Genomic DNA, 14,099 nt, shown 5'->3' on the forward strand with positions numbered 1-14,099 from the left:
AAGGCATAGTACTGCTCATTGAGTTGTAGAAAAGTATTCCTTTTATAGGCACCCCTGAAATTTGTGAGCTTGTGATTTTAGCAATGTTGTGGATAATTCCAGTTTTCGTTTTCAAGACTATTTAAAATTTTTGATATTTGAGAGTTTGTTGGCAAGTTGTTATGCCCTTTGGGTTCTCAGTAGCTATTTGGGGGATTTGTTGGTTAGACATATTCTTTGCTGAAACTGATTTATAAGAGGGAGAGAACAGAGGGGTTTTTTTGTTGTTATTTTCTTGGTATAGTTTAAAACAAATGTTACCAGTCTAATTTATCTGTATTTTTAAATTCATGCCTTTATTGCCTCTCACCTGGGCTGTTGCAGTGCCTGTCCCTAACTAGTCTTCAGGCATTTAGTCCCCATTTTTCCTCTCTAAATGCCTTGTCCCCCACAGGTCCTATTCTTTGGTTGAATTACTTTCTGTGTTCTTGTCCATATTAGTTTGGTTTGCTGAACATTTCATTGATTATTGACTATCGACTAGCCAAGTTTTCTGGTCCTCACTTTTCTCATGTGTAAACTAAAGATACGTTTAGCTTCTAATCTTCCAGGAGTCTTATAAGATTCAAAAGAAGTGACGTGAAAATATTTTCACAAAAGGACCTTTCTCCCAGCCTTTCAGCATCCTGCCACCCTAGTTTCTGACACAGGTGCCCACAGTAATCAGAATCAACTTTGTCAAAACATTTAGGAAACTTATTGTCTGTGCTATTTATTTTTAGCACAGTCATACTACTTGGACCTTATTTTACCAACTAGACTGTGTAAGCCCTGGGAGACAGGAAGGGGTTTGGGTCAGAGTTACTTAAACATCTTAGGCTTTCAGCACTGTTTGTAGAGTGATTGGTATTCAACTTGGTAGTACTTACTAATTTATCCTCCTATATACTAAGCTCAAAAAGCAAAATGGTTTAACTTAATGCTGCATTTAACTAACAACTCTTCTTTCAAGGAAAGACTTTAAGGGTAGCAGCTAATTAACCAATGTCACTCCCAATAAATTCAATTAAAAAAATAAAAAGAATTACTTTAAGCCAGTGATCCCCAACCTATTTTGGGCCACGGACCGGTTTAATGTCAGAAAATATTTTCACGGACCGGCCTTTAGGGTAGGACGGATAAATGCACAAAATAAAATTATGCGACCTAAAAACTGTGGTATTTTTAAATATAATTGTCGAACTTATGAGACAAGCATCAAGAGTGAGTCTTAGACAGATGTAACAGAGGGAATCTGGTCATTTTAAAAAAATAAAACGGACTTAAATGTAAATAAAACGGAAATAATGTAAGTTATTTATCTGTGGACCGGTACCAAATGGCCCACAGACCGCTACCAGTCCACGGCCCGGAGGTTGGGGACCACAGCTTTAAGCCAAAAAAAAAAAGAAAAAGAAAAGAAAAAAAGAGTGAATGGTGGTCATTCCAACTTAAGTAATGAAAGCTCATAAAAATATTAGTTTACATGCAAATATTTACCTTGTATACCACCTAGAAAGTGTATTAGTGATGATTCAATTTGTTTAAGGAGAATGAGAGTTTAGCCCCTACATGATTACTCCTGAGAGAAATTTGGCATGTCATTTGAAGATAAATTAATTCTGAGTGTGTTAGAACTTGAATCTGGCTTGTCAGTCATTCCTTTGGGTGTCAGAACCTGATCAGATGTGCCATTCTCTGGTATCTTATCACATTAACACTTGAGCCATGGATTTCATGAGTTTAAACTTTAGAGTGGAAGTGCTCTTCCACTGTCTCCCTACCAGGAAAAGGGCCCCTTTTCATTTCAGTCTCCAAGTGAGTCTAGCTGAGCTCTTCAGCCTTAGAATGGGATCTAGGAATGGGAAGATCAGTGTCACTAAGAAAACAGTAGCATTTTCTATTTTAGTGACTCCTTCAGTTCAGAGGGAAAGTCCTTGTCTGGATAGGATTTGGGCTTGGTGAGAGAAGGGCCTCTTAGTTAATGTTATTCTTGACAATTGAAAAATGTATTTGATCTAATTAATATTCTTTACATAAGGTACATTATTTATTTTCCAATTGTACTATAGTACTGTTAGGCAGCTGTTTCATAACTCCAGTTACCATCCACACACCATTTGTACAGCTGAAGAGCGATCAAATTTACTAATAGAATTCATCTTTAGGGTTTTTTTCTCTTAGGATATCCCATCACAGCAAAGTCTTAACCACCAACTGCTTACTCTGTTGAAGATGGGTCAGAAACAGTACTTCAGCCCTGGCCAGCTGACTCAGTGGTAGAGCCTAGGCCCAGAGTGTGGATATCCTGGGTTTGATTCCTGGTCAGGGCACACAGGAGAAGTGACCATCTGCTTTTCTACCTCTCCCTCTCCCTTCTCTCTATCTCTCTCTTCCCCTCCCACAGCCATGGCTTGGTTGAAACAAGTTGGCCCTGGGTGCTGAGGATGCCTCCATCACCTAGCCTCAGGCACTAAAATAGCTCAGTTGCTGAGCAATGGTGCAGTGGTCCCAGATGGGCAGAGCATTGCCCCATAGGGGGCTTGCAGTGTAGATCCCAGTCAGGGTACATGTGGGAGTCTGTCCCTTTGCCTCCCCACTTCTCACCTAAGAAAAAAAAACAAACCAGTGCTTCAGACTCTATATCTCTTTGTCAAGGAATGACATTGTTAGGGGTTTTTTTGCTGTGTGTGTGTGGTTTTTTTTTTTTAATTATTTTTATTTATTTATTCATTTTTTTAGAGGGGGGAGAGAGAGAGAGAGAGAAGGGGGGAGGAGCAGGAAGCTTCAACTCCCATATGTGCCTTGACCAGGCAAGCCCAGGGTTTTGAACCAGCAACCTCAGCATTCCAGTTCGATGCTTTATCCACTGTGCCACCACAGGTCAGGCTGTGATTTTTTTTTTTTAAGAAATTAAATTTAATGAGGTGACATTGGTCAATAAGAATATGTAGATTTCAGGTAAACATCTCTGTAGCATTTGAACTGTTGATGACATTGTGTGCCCATCACCCAAAGTCAGATCATTTTCCCTCATGGTCTATTTTTCCCTCTTTACTCCCCTTTCCTCCACCCCTATCCATCTAGTAACCACTTATCTTTTGTCTATGTCTATTAGTCTCTTTTTTATATCCCACCTATGTGTGAAATCATATATTTCTTATCAATTTCTGATTTATTTATTTCACTTAGCTTAATATTCTCAAGGTCCATCCATGTTGTTGTAAATGGCACTTATCATTTTTTATGGCTGAGTAGTATTCCATTGTATATATGTACCACATCTTCTGTATCCAATCCTTATTCGAGGTACACTTTGGGTATTTCCATGTCTTGGCTTCTGTGAATAATGCTGTGATGAGCATTGGGGTGCATGTGTCTTTGCATACCAAGAGTATTCAAGTTTTTCGGGTAGATACCTAGTAGAGGATTGCTGGATCATATGGTAGCACATGTATGTGTACTCTTTTAAAACCAAAAATTGGCCTGGCCAGGCGGTGGCGCAGTGGATAGAGTATCGGACTGGGATGCTGAGGACCCAGGTTTGAGACCCCAAGGTCGCCAGCTTGAGCGTGGGCTCATCTGGTTTGAGCAAAAAGCTCACCAGCTTGGACCCAAGGTTGCTAGCTCCAGCAAGGGGTTACTCGGTCTGCTGAAGGCCTGTGGTCAAGGCACATATGAGAAAGCAATCAATGAACAACTAAGGTGTCGCAATGCACAACAAAAAACTAATGATTGATGCTTCTCATTTCTCCGTTCCTGTCTGTCTGTCCCTGTCTATCCCTTACTCGGACTCTCTCTGTCTCTGTAAAAAAAAAAAAAAAAAACCCCAAAATTGTAATTTCCTTTTTCTTTTTTTTTATAGTTTGGCTCCTGTTTTCTTTCTTTTTTAGATTTTACTTATTCATTTTAGAGAGAGGAGAGAATGCGGGGTGGGGAGGAGCAGGAAGCATCAACTCCCATATGTGCCATGACTAGGCAAGCCCAGGGTTTTGAACCGGTGACCTCAGTGTTCCAGGTCTACGCTTTTATCCACTGCGCCACCACAGGTCAGGCAATTGTTTCCTAATGACAGTTAAGGTTGACTTCTTTTTGTTAGGAATGCTACATTATAGAGAATTATCTACCTACTTTATATAAGTATTCATTCTGTAATGAAAATACTCTTTTACAATAACTTGAACATTTTCACTTAGTAAAATACTGTAAGTTTGCCTCATCCCTTTATTCATGGTTGTTACTCTCCCCACCCCCCACCAATCGTTGTTATTTTCTGCTGCTTATTCCTAAGGGGTTGTGATAGACTACCTAGAAATTTGACAGTTGCATGCCAAGTTTTCTGTTTCAGGTAAGTTGCCTTCCCTGCTTAACTTAGGTGTGCAAATTTCTTTGACTTTTTATTTGTACATAATTTATGAAACTTAGAGAAGAGCTTCACAAATATTACAAAGAACATATTCATACCCTTACTTACATTCTACCCACTGTCACCTATGTGCCCCGTTTGCTTTTCATGTACATGCGTTTTCTCCTCTCTACTCTTCTCCCTCTCCTCCTTCCTCTCCTCCCTTCTTCCTCCCTCCCCCTCCTTCCACCTCCCTTTCCCTCCCTCTCCCTCCTTCCCTTTCTTCCCCCTCCTTCCCCCTTTCCCCCCTTCCTTCCTCTCCTTCTCTCTTCCTCTTTCCCCACTCCACCTTTGTTCTCCCTCCCTCTTTCCTGTTTCTCCTTCCCTGTCCCCATCTCTCCCTCCCTCCTCCCACCTTTCCCTCCTCTCCGTCCTCTTCCTCTATTCTCCCCCCTCCTCCTTTCTCTTTCCCCCTCCCTCCTCCTCTAACTCTAACTTTACATCTATTTATTTTTTTCTTTCTCTTCCTCCCTCCCTCCCTCCCTCCCTTCTTTCCTTCTTTCCTTCCTTCCTTCCTTTTTTAAATTCAGTGAGAGGAGAGGAGGCAGAAAGACAGACCTCCACATGCATCCTGACCAGGATCCACCCGGCAAGGCCACTAGGCTGTGATGCTCTGCCCATCTGGAGCATTGCTCTGTTGCTCAGCAACCAAGCTCTTCTTAGCGCCTGAGGCAGAGGCCATGGAACCATCCTTAGGGCCCAGGGCCAACTTATTCCAATCCAGCCATGGCTGTAGGAGGGGGAGACAGAGAGAGAGAGAAGTGAGAGGGGAGGGGTGAAGAAGCAGATGGGCGCTTCTCCTGTGTACCCTGACTAGGAATCAAACCGGGACATCCACATGCTGTACTGATGCTCTACCACTGAGCCAACCGGCCAGGGCTCTCCCCTTCTTTCTTTCCCCCCTCTTCTCTTTCACTTTTCTCCCTCCCTCCTCCTCCCTCCCCTTCTTCTCCCTCTCCCTCCTGCCTCCTTCTCCCTTCCTTTTCCTCCCTCCCTCCTCCTTTCCCTCCTCCTATCTCCCCTCTTTCCCTCCATCTCCTTTTTTTCTTCTCCCCTTCCTTCCTCTCCTCCCCTTTCTCCCTCTCTTCCTCTCCCTCTCTGCCTTCCCCCTCCCTTCTTCTCCCTTCCTCTCCCTCCCTCTCTTCCCTTTTCCTCCTCCTTTCATCTCTCTCTCTCTCTCTCTCTCTCTCTCTCTTCCCCTCCTTCTCTGAAACATTTGTTCTGTGAACTGAGAGGACAGTTCATGGCTCTCTACACCTAAACAGTCCAGTGTGTACCTGTACCTTCTAAGAGTTAAGAAAGATGTGCAGATATTTAGTAATGATTTTATAGCCTAAAATTATGTAAGAATTATGCAAATAACAAATTATTTCCAGGGAGAAAATATTTCTGAACATATAACAGACATTGTACTTAATCATGTGGGATAGGTTTAGAGAAAAGATGACTAATGTGGCTTTAGGAACCCATCTCTTCCTATAACATCTGGAACCTTGACCTAGCAACCCCCTTTTCTTTTTTATCTTCAGTATCCCCTTTCCCACTGCATCCTTTCTTTCAGCTTGAAAACACAAGCACATATTCTTTCTTTTGTCTCACCCTCGAAATAATGTCCCATTTTCTTCCTTCCCTTTGCCCTTTCCACTGAACTTCCTGCTTAGTCATTGGCCCATTGTGATCTCCCTTTTCTACCTCTTCTACTTTTTCAAAGTTGCTCCCCTAAAGGAGACCAAAGATAGCAACACCAAATTTAGTGACTTATTAGTCATAATTCTTCTTGACTTCCTGCTTCTTAAGACTCTTAGCGTCTATCCTCTTCTGATTTTCTTTCTAGCTTTCTGTTTTTTCTCAGTCTCCTTCCTGCTTTCCCTTTTAATTCATGTAACAAATATCTGAGTGCCTACTGTGGGCCAGAGCATATTTAAGGCACTAGAAATACAGCATTGAACAAGACAAATTAAAACTCACATGGAGAAAGAGATCAATTAAAAGTAATTTTTAGTGGTAAGAAATGCTAAGAAAAATTAAAAGAATAGTTTGATATTGAGTTATCTGTAGTAGCCACTTTCGACAAGACACTTAATTTGGGCCTGAATGAGAGGAAGTTGGTTATCAGTCAGCTGAAAGTCCAGAACATTCCAGTTAGAACCACCAGCACATCTCTTAGGCAGGAACCTCTGAGCTTGCATGAAGAACATAAAGGAGTCAGTGTACCTAGTAGGTAGCTGGGGTGAGAGGTAAGTAAGCAAGGACCAGTGCAGTGGGAAGCAATAGCAAGATTTAAGCAGAAACATGATGTGATCTGATTTAGTTTTGAAAGGTCATTCTAGTGCTTGATGGGGTTGGTGTGGGCAAGAGTCCATGCAGTTATACTTTTACAGTGGTGTGGGCTGGGGCTGGTGGTAGTAGTGGAGATGAAGAGGAGTTGGATCCTGGCTAGCCCCTGAAGGCTGAGTGCCAGAGCTTGGTCATGAACTAAGTGGATTGGATGCAGGCAAAAGGGGGAGAGTTGAGGGGAATTCTGAGTGTTTGGGCGTGAGAAACTTTCTTTGCACACTTATTTTTTATTTATTTTTTTAATTCATTGATTTTAGTGAGAGAAGAGGAAAGGAGAGAAAAGCATCGATTTGTTGGTTCCACTTATTTATGCATTCATTGGTTGATTCTTATAAACGCCCTGACCAGAAATTGAACTTGCAGCCTTGGTGTGTCCTGACAAGGCTGTAACCAGCTTAGCTACCTGGCCAGGGCTCTTTGCACACTTTTTAAATATTAATGTTCCCAAGGCAACTACATCTACTTTTTTCACTCAGTCTTCTTTTCCTGGGTAATTTCATTGACTCATGGCTTCATCTATCATCTGTAATAATAATAAGAGTCTCCAGATCACTCTTCCAGGATTCAGATCCAAATTTCCAGCTGTCTACTAGACATTTTCTCTTTGATTTACCACGTCTTAAATGGGCTCTTCTTTTATCTGCCAATCTTATATTCCTTCAGAGTATTTTCCTTAGCCCAATCGTCCAAAGTAGAAACCTGGGAATTGCCTACACCTTTCTTGCACTTTCTGCATTTTCAGTTGGTTATTTCTTCAACCACCATTGAGCTCCTGCTGGAAGCCAGAAATTATTATGGTGGTACAGGAACTCTGTCAGCAGCCTAATGGGAAGTAAGTAGTAAGCAGATCATTGCAAAGTCATGTCTCAGGCTTGAAAGCCTGTGGGAATATTGGGTGAACTTTGGGAATTTTAAAGATTTGGCTTTTAAAATGGTCTTGATGTTTTTCCCGAGGCTTTTCCTAAAGGGTGTTTCATGAAACACTGATTTCATGGGCTATAAATGAGTTCTAGAGTTGAATATAAATTTAGGAGACACTGGGATAAACAAACTTACATAGTTTTCTTTATTTAGGACATTTCCAAACATTTAATGTGCTGATACACATGGGGACCTGAGCTCTTATCATGGGTCATGTAATAGGACTTTAATCCCTTTGGGAAACTAAGCAAAAACACAAAATTATGGCAATGGGTAGTTCTTTGAATTTGAGGCTTAACATGCCAGAGGCTGGAAGATAAAGCTGAAAAGGTTGGAGTCAAATCATGAAAAGCCACATATTTTATTTTGGGTGTTTGGACTAAATAATTTTGTAACCTTGTGAACCTCCTCACACATATTTTTATTATTTTTTTTTAATTTTTCTGAAGCTGGAAACGGGGAGAGACAGTCAGACAGACTCCCACATGAGCCCGACCAGGATCCACCCGGCACACCCACCAGGGGGCGACGCTCTGCCCACCAGGGGGCGATGCTCTGCCCCTCCGGGGCGTCGCTCTGTTGCGACCAGAGCCACTCTAGCGCCTAGGGCAGAGGCCAAGGAGCCATCCCCAGCACCCAGGCCATCTTTGCTCCAATGGAGCCTCGGCTGCGGGAGGGGAAGAGAGAGACAGAGAAGAAGAAGAGGGGCGGGATGGAGAAGTAGATGGGCGCCTCTCCTGTGTGCCCTGACCGGGAATCGAACCTGGGACTTCTGAACGCCAGGCCGACGCTCTACCACTGAGCCAACCAGCCAGGGCCTCCTCACACATTTTTATATTGACATCTAAAGCTTTTCATCCTAAGTTTTGAAGCTTATCAAAAACTAATGCATTTATTGTGTTATGTACTAAATAAACTACCATAACCCAATTTATTAAATAAAATATATGAAATAAATTTATGTAACACAGCCTTATAAAGCGCTACATATATTTAATATGGATCAACTATCTTTTAAATTTTTTGATTTTTAGAGAGAGAGAAAGAGGAACAGTGATCTATTTCTGTATGTGCCCTGACTAGGATCAAACCAGCAACCACTGCACTTCAGGATGACACTCTGTAACCAACTGAGCTATCTGGCCAGGGCTAGATCAACTAATTTTATTTTATTATTTTTAGAGAGAGATAGACAGACAGACAGAAGGGAGAAAGATGAGAAGCATCAATTTATAGTTGTGACACCTTAGTTTTTCATTGATCGCTTTCTCATATGTGCCTTGACCCCTTGCTCAAGCCAACAACCTTGGACTTCAAGCCAGGTGACCTTGTGCTCAAGCTGATGAGCCTGCACTCAAGCCAGATGAGCTCATGTTCAACTGGTGGCATCGAGGTTCTGAACCTGGGTCCTCATCATCCCAGGTTGATGCTTTGTCCATGTGCCCTCACTGGTCCGGCTATATTATTATTTTATTATTCTGACATAATGAATGCTTGCAAGTCTTTTTATGTAGCATATTTTTTCTAAACAAAAAGGTATAAAAATTGAAACTAAAACCTTCAAATTACTTTGACCATAAAGCTCTATGCATACTTTTGTTGTTTTTAAACTTACACAAAAGAAGATTATATGTAGCATTTATTTATAAGGTTCTATGTGTTATGAATGTTTCTTATTTCATTGTTGGGTTATAGTAGTACACAACACAACAAATGCATTATAAATTTGTGTAAATAATTATTAAGCAAAAAACAAGTTGATTAGAAGTGTCTTCTCTAATGAGACGGGTGAGGCTTCTTCCTCACTTTGTTCACATATGCATGGTTGAGTGTTATTTGTTGACACAGTGATAGTTCTCAATTCTATTTCCATTTTTTGTTTTTATAAATTTAAACCCCATAAATCATTGTTTACATGAATAAATATAAAAGAATTGGAGAAATTTAATTTTAGCAATATTACTTAGTTTTTTGTAACTTGGTTACATTCCAAAAATTACCTAGTAATATATCATCAAAAATTAATTTATTAATTAGCAGACAACTTGGGAATTATATGCCTGACCAGGCAGTGGCATAGTGGATGGAGCATTGGAATGGGACACGGAGGACCCAGTTTTGAAACCCTGAGTTCACCAGCTTGAGTGTAGGCTCATCTGGTTTGAGCAGGGCTCACCAGCTTGAGCCCAGGGTCGCTGGCTTGAGCAAGGGGTCACTCAGTCTGCTGTGGCCCCCCACCACTCTGGTCAAGGCACATACGAGAAAGCAATCAATGAACACCTAAGGTGCCACAACAAAGAATTGATGTTTCTTATCTGTCTCCCTTCCTGTCTGTCTGTACCTCTCTGTCCTTCTCTCTGTCTCTGTAAAAAAAAAAAAGGAATTATAAACCATCTGGCTTAAAAAGGATGAATCTAGTCATTAGTTTTTCACTTTTCTCAATTATTGAGAAATATAACACAAAGTTTTTTCCAAATCTTATCAATTGATTATTGATTATACCTATTATTCTTTAACACAGAAGGTACCTTGTTTAGCCTAATTACTGAAAATTGGGAAAATCAAAATATTGTTCATTTCCATGGATCTTTGCCAGTACGTATAATAGTTTTGATTAAAAAAAAATTTTTTTTAAGTGAGAGAGAGAAGGAAGAGAGATGAAAAGCATCAGCTCATAGTTGTGTCACTTTAGTTGTTCATTGATTGTTTCTCATATGTGCCTTAACCTGAGGGCTCAAGCTAAGCCAGTGACCTTTGGGCTCAAGCCAGCAACCCTGCGCTCAAGCCGACAAGTTCATGCTCACACTGGCAACCTCAGGGTTTTAATTTTTTTTTTAATTGATTTATTCATTTTAGAGAGGAGAGAGAGTTAGAGTGAGAGAGAGAGAGAGAAAGGGGGGAGGAGCAGGAAGCATCAACTTCCATATGTGCCTTGACCAGGCAAGCCCAGGGTTTTGAACGGGTGACCTCAGCATTCCAGGTCAACGCTTTATCCACTGTGCCACCACAGGTCAGGCAACCTCAGGGTTTTGAACTGGGGACCTCAGTGTTCCAAATTGACACTCTACCCATTGCGCCACCACCAGTTATATAGAAGTGAGATGTTTTTTTTGTTTTTTGTTTTTGTTTTTGTTTTTTTTTCATTTTTCCGAAGCTGGAAACAGGGAGACAGTCAGACAGACTCCCGCATGCGCCCGACTGGGATCCACCCGGCATGCCCACCAGAGGCGATGCTTTGCCCCTCTGGGGCGTCGCTCTGTTGCGTCCAGAGCCATTCTAGCGCCTGAGGCAGAGGCCACAGAGCCATCCCCAGCTCCCAGGCTATCTTTGCTCCAATGGAGCCTCGCTGCGGGAGGGAAAGAGAGAGACAGAGAGGAAGGAGAGGGGGAGGGGTGGAGAAGCAAATGGGCGCCTCTCCTGTGTGCCCTGGCCAGGAATCGAACCTGGGACTCCTGCACGCCAGGCCGACGCTCTACCGCTGAGCCAACCAGCCAGGGCCTGAAGTGAGATGTTTTTAACTGAAAAATTTCACCACTCCTGCTGCCTGCTCTGGATTCAGAGCATTCTAAGTTATAGGTCAAACTTAGGCAACCTAAGTGTTCAGGGCCTTTAAAGTCAGTGGAGAACTATTCTGCCCAGCAGGAGAGACTAATATAGGATGAACGTTTGGAAGAGCATCAGTGTTACTAGGTCTGGTGGAGCAGCATGTCATTGGGTGGCATCTGGCACCATGGGAATGAAGCCCATGTGGGAGACTCCCAAGGTCCCCGAAGTTCTTTGAGTGTGGTTCTTTGAAAATGGCCTAATTTCTCTTAGTGTCTTCACGTGTTCACCCTTCTCCAGTATCATAATGTCTGACACCTCCTCATGTGTCATCACCTCCTCCAGAACCCCTTCCCTAAGTCCCTCCTCATGCTAGCTAGGTGCTTAACCTTTGTCTGAACAACCACAGTGAGCCTTAATTAGTGTGTTTGCCTGCTCGCCATTAAACTGTGAGCAACCTGGGTAGCAAGACTAAGAGTTTAGCACCATACCGGCCACATATTTGGTAGTCATCAAGCGTACGTTAAGTGAATGTTAATGATATTGAGCAAGGAGCTCTGAATTGGAAGTCAGAAGTTGTATGTTTTTAGGCTGGGATCATTTCAAAAATGGTTTTGATAGAGGTAAGACAGTAGGCCCAGACTTATACTTCCATGATCATTGCAGACTTGTTCACAGTCGCCAAGAGGTGGACATAGTCTAAGTTTCTATCAACAGAAAGATGGGTGAAGAAAATGTGGGGTATAAGGAGAGCATTTTGTTGTATGCTAAAGCATGTATAAACCTTGAAGACGTTATGCTAAGTAAAATAAGCCAGTTGCATAAAGACAAATACTGTGTGGTTTCACTTACATGAGATACCTAAAATAGTCAAACTCTTAGAAACAGAGAGGAAAATGCCAGTTGCCAGGGACTGGAGGGAAGGAGAGAGGGAGTAATTGTTACAGGGTTTTTTTGTGTGTGTTTTGAGTTTTGTTTTTTGTTTTTTTAGCAAGAGAGAGAGAAAGACAGGAAAGGAGAGATGAGAAGCATCAACTTATAGTTGCATCACTTCAGTTGTTCATTGGTGGCTTCTAATATGTACCTTGATACATATTAGAGGCATGGGGCCAAGCCAGTGACCATGGCATCATGTCTATGATACCATGCCCAAGCTGGCAACTGTGCACTCAAGCCAGCCATCTCAGCGTTTCGAATCTGGGACCTCAGTGTCCCAGGTCAACTCTATCTACTGCACCACTACCAGTCAAGCAAGTTTCAGTTTTGCAAGATGAAAAAGTTCTAGACATTTGTGACATAACTGTGTATATAGTTTACACCAGTGGTTTTCAGCCATCAGTCCACCAGAAATTTATCCTGGTCCACGAAAGGGTTAACCACCCTGATGTTGTATGAAGATTATGGACCCAATGATTATAGACTCTGGAATCTTCATACAACATCTGGGTGGTTAATATTTTTGTAGACCAGCAGTTGAAAATCACTAGTTTACACTATTGTGCTGTACACTTAAGAGAGTTTAAGATGGTAAATTTTATGATACATGTTTTGACTGCAAATTTTTAAAAATTAATTTTAAGACAAAAACTATGATGTTACAGATCACATAAAATATTTTTTATTTCTCAATTACAGTTGACATAGAATATTACTAGTTTCAGGTATATAACATAGTGATTAGATATTTCTATAACTTATGAAGTGATCATCCCAATAAGTCTAGTACCCATCTGGCACCATATATAGTTGTTATAATACTATTGACTGTATTCCCTATGCTAGGGGTAGTCAACCTTTTTATACCTACCGTCCACTTTTGTATATCTGTTAGTAGTAAAATTTTCTAACTGTCCACAGGTTCCACAGTAATGGTGATTTATAAAGTAGGGAAGTAACTTTACTTTATAAAATTTATAAAGCAGAGTTACAGCAAGTTAAAGCATATAATAATAATTACTTACCAAGTACTTTATGTCAGATTTTCGCTAAGTTTGACAGAATAAATCTTTATAAAACAACTTACTATAGTTAAATCTATTTTTTTATTTATACTTTGGTTGCTCCGCTACCGCCCACCATGAAAGCTGGAACGCCCACTACTGGGCGGTAGGGACCAGGTTGACTACCACTGCCCTATGCTATACTTTACATCCCTGTGACTATTTTGTAATTACCAATTTACACATCTTAATCCTTTCCCCTTTTCACTCATTCCGAAACCCCTGTCCCTCTTCCCACCTGGCAACCATCAGTATGTTCTCTATAAGTTTTTTTCTGTTTTGTTTATTTTGTGTTTTTCTAAATAATATTTATTTTATTGATTTAGAGAGAGGAAGAGAGAAACAGTAATACCGATTTTTTTCTTGTATGTGCCCAGACCAGGGATCAAACCAGCCATCTCTGTGCTTCTGAATGATGCTCTAACCAACCTAGCTATCTGGCCAGGGCTATTTTGTTTTGTGCGGGTGTTGTTATTTGTGTGTGTGTGTGTGTGTGTGTGTGTGTGTGAGAGAGAGAGAGAGAGAGAGAGACAGAGAGAGACAGAGAGAGGGACAGATTGGGACAGACAGGGAGAGAGATGAGAAGCATCAATTCTTTGTTGTGACACCTTAGTTGTCATTGACTTCTTTCTCATATGTGCCTTGACCCGGGGTGGGGGGGGGACTACAGTAGAATGAGTGACTCCATGCTCAAGCTAGCAACCATGGGGTCATGTCTATGATTCCATACTCAAGCGGTGACCTCAGGGTTTCAAACCTGGGTCCTCCACATCCCAATCTGACACTCTATCCACTGCGCCACTGCCTGGTCAGTCTTTTTGGGGGGTATTTTTTAGAACCCACGTATAAGTGAGATCATATAGTGTTTGTCTTTC

The 14,099-nt window shown here is 41.5% G+C and overlaps 1 protein-coding gene across 1 annotated transcript in view; it reads left to right on the forward strand.

Moving 5' to 3' along the window:
* The window catches only part of MAML1 (mastermind like transcriptional coactivator 1), a 54,192-nt gene that overhangs the window by 1,033 nt on the left and 39,060 nt on the right, over positions 1–14,099 (forward strand). The gene's annotated exons all lie outside the window — the stretch shown is intronic.

Source organism: Saccopteryx leptura, chromosome 6 (genome assembly GCF_036850995.1).
Source record: "Saccopteryx leptura isolate mSacLep1 chromosome 6, mSacLep1_pri_phased_curated, whole genome shotgun sequence".
NCBI classification, from domain to species: domain Eukaryota; kingdom Metazoa; phylum Chordata; class Mammalia; order Chiroptera; family Emballonuridae; genus Saccopteryx; species Saccopteryx leptura.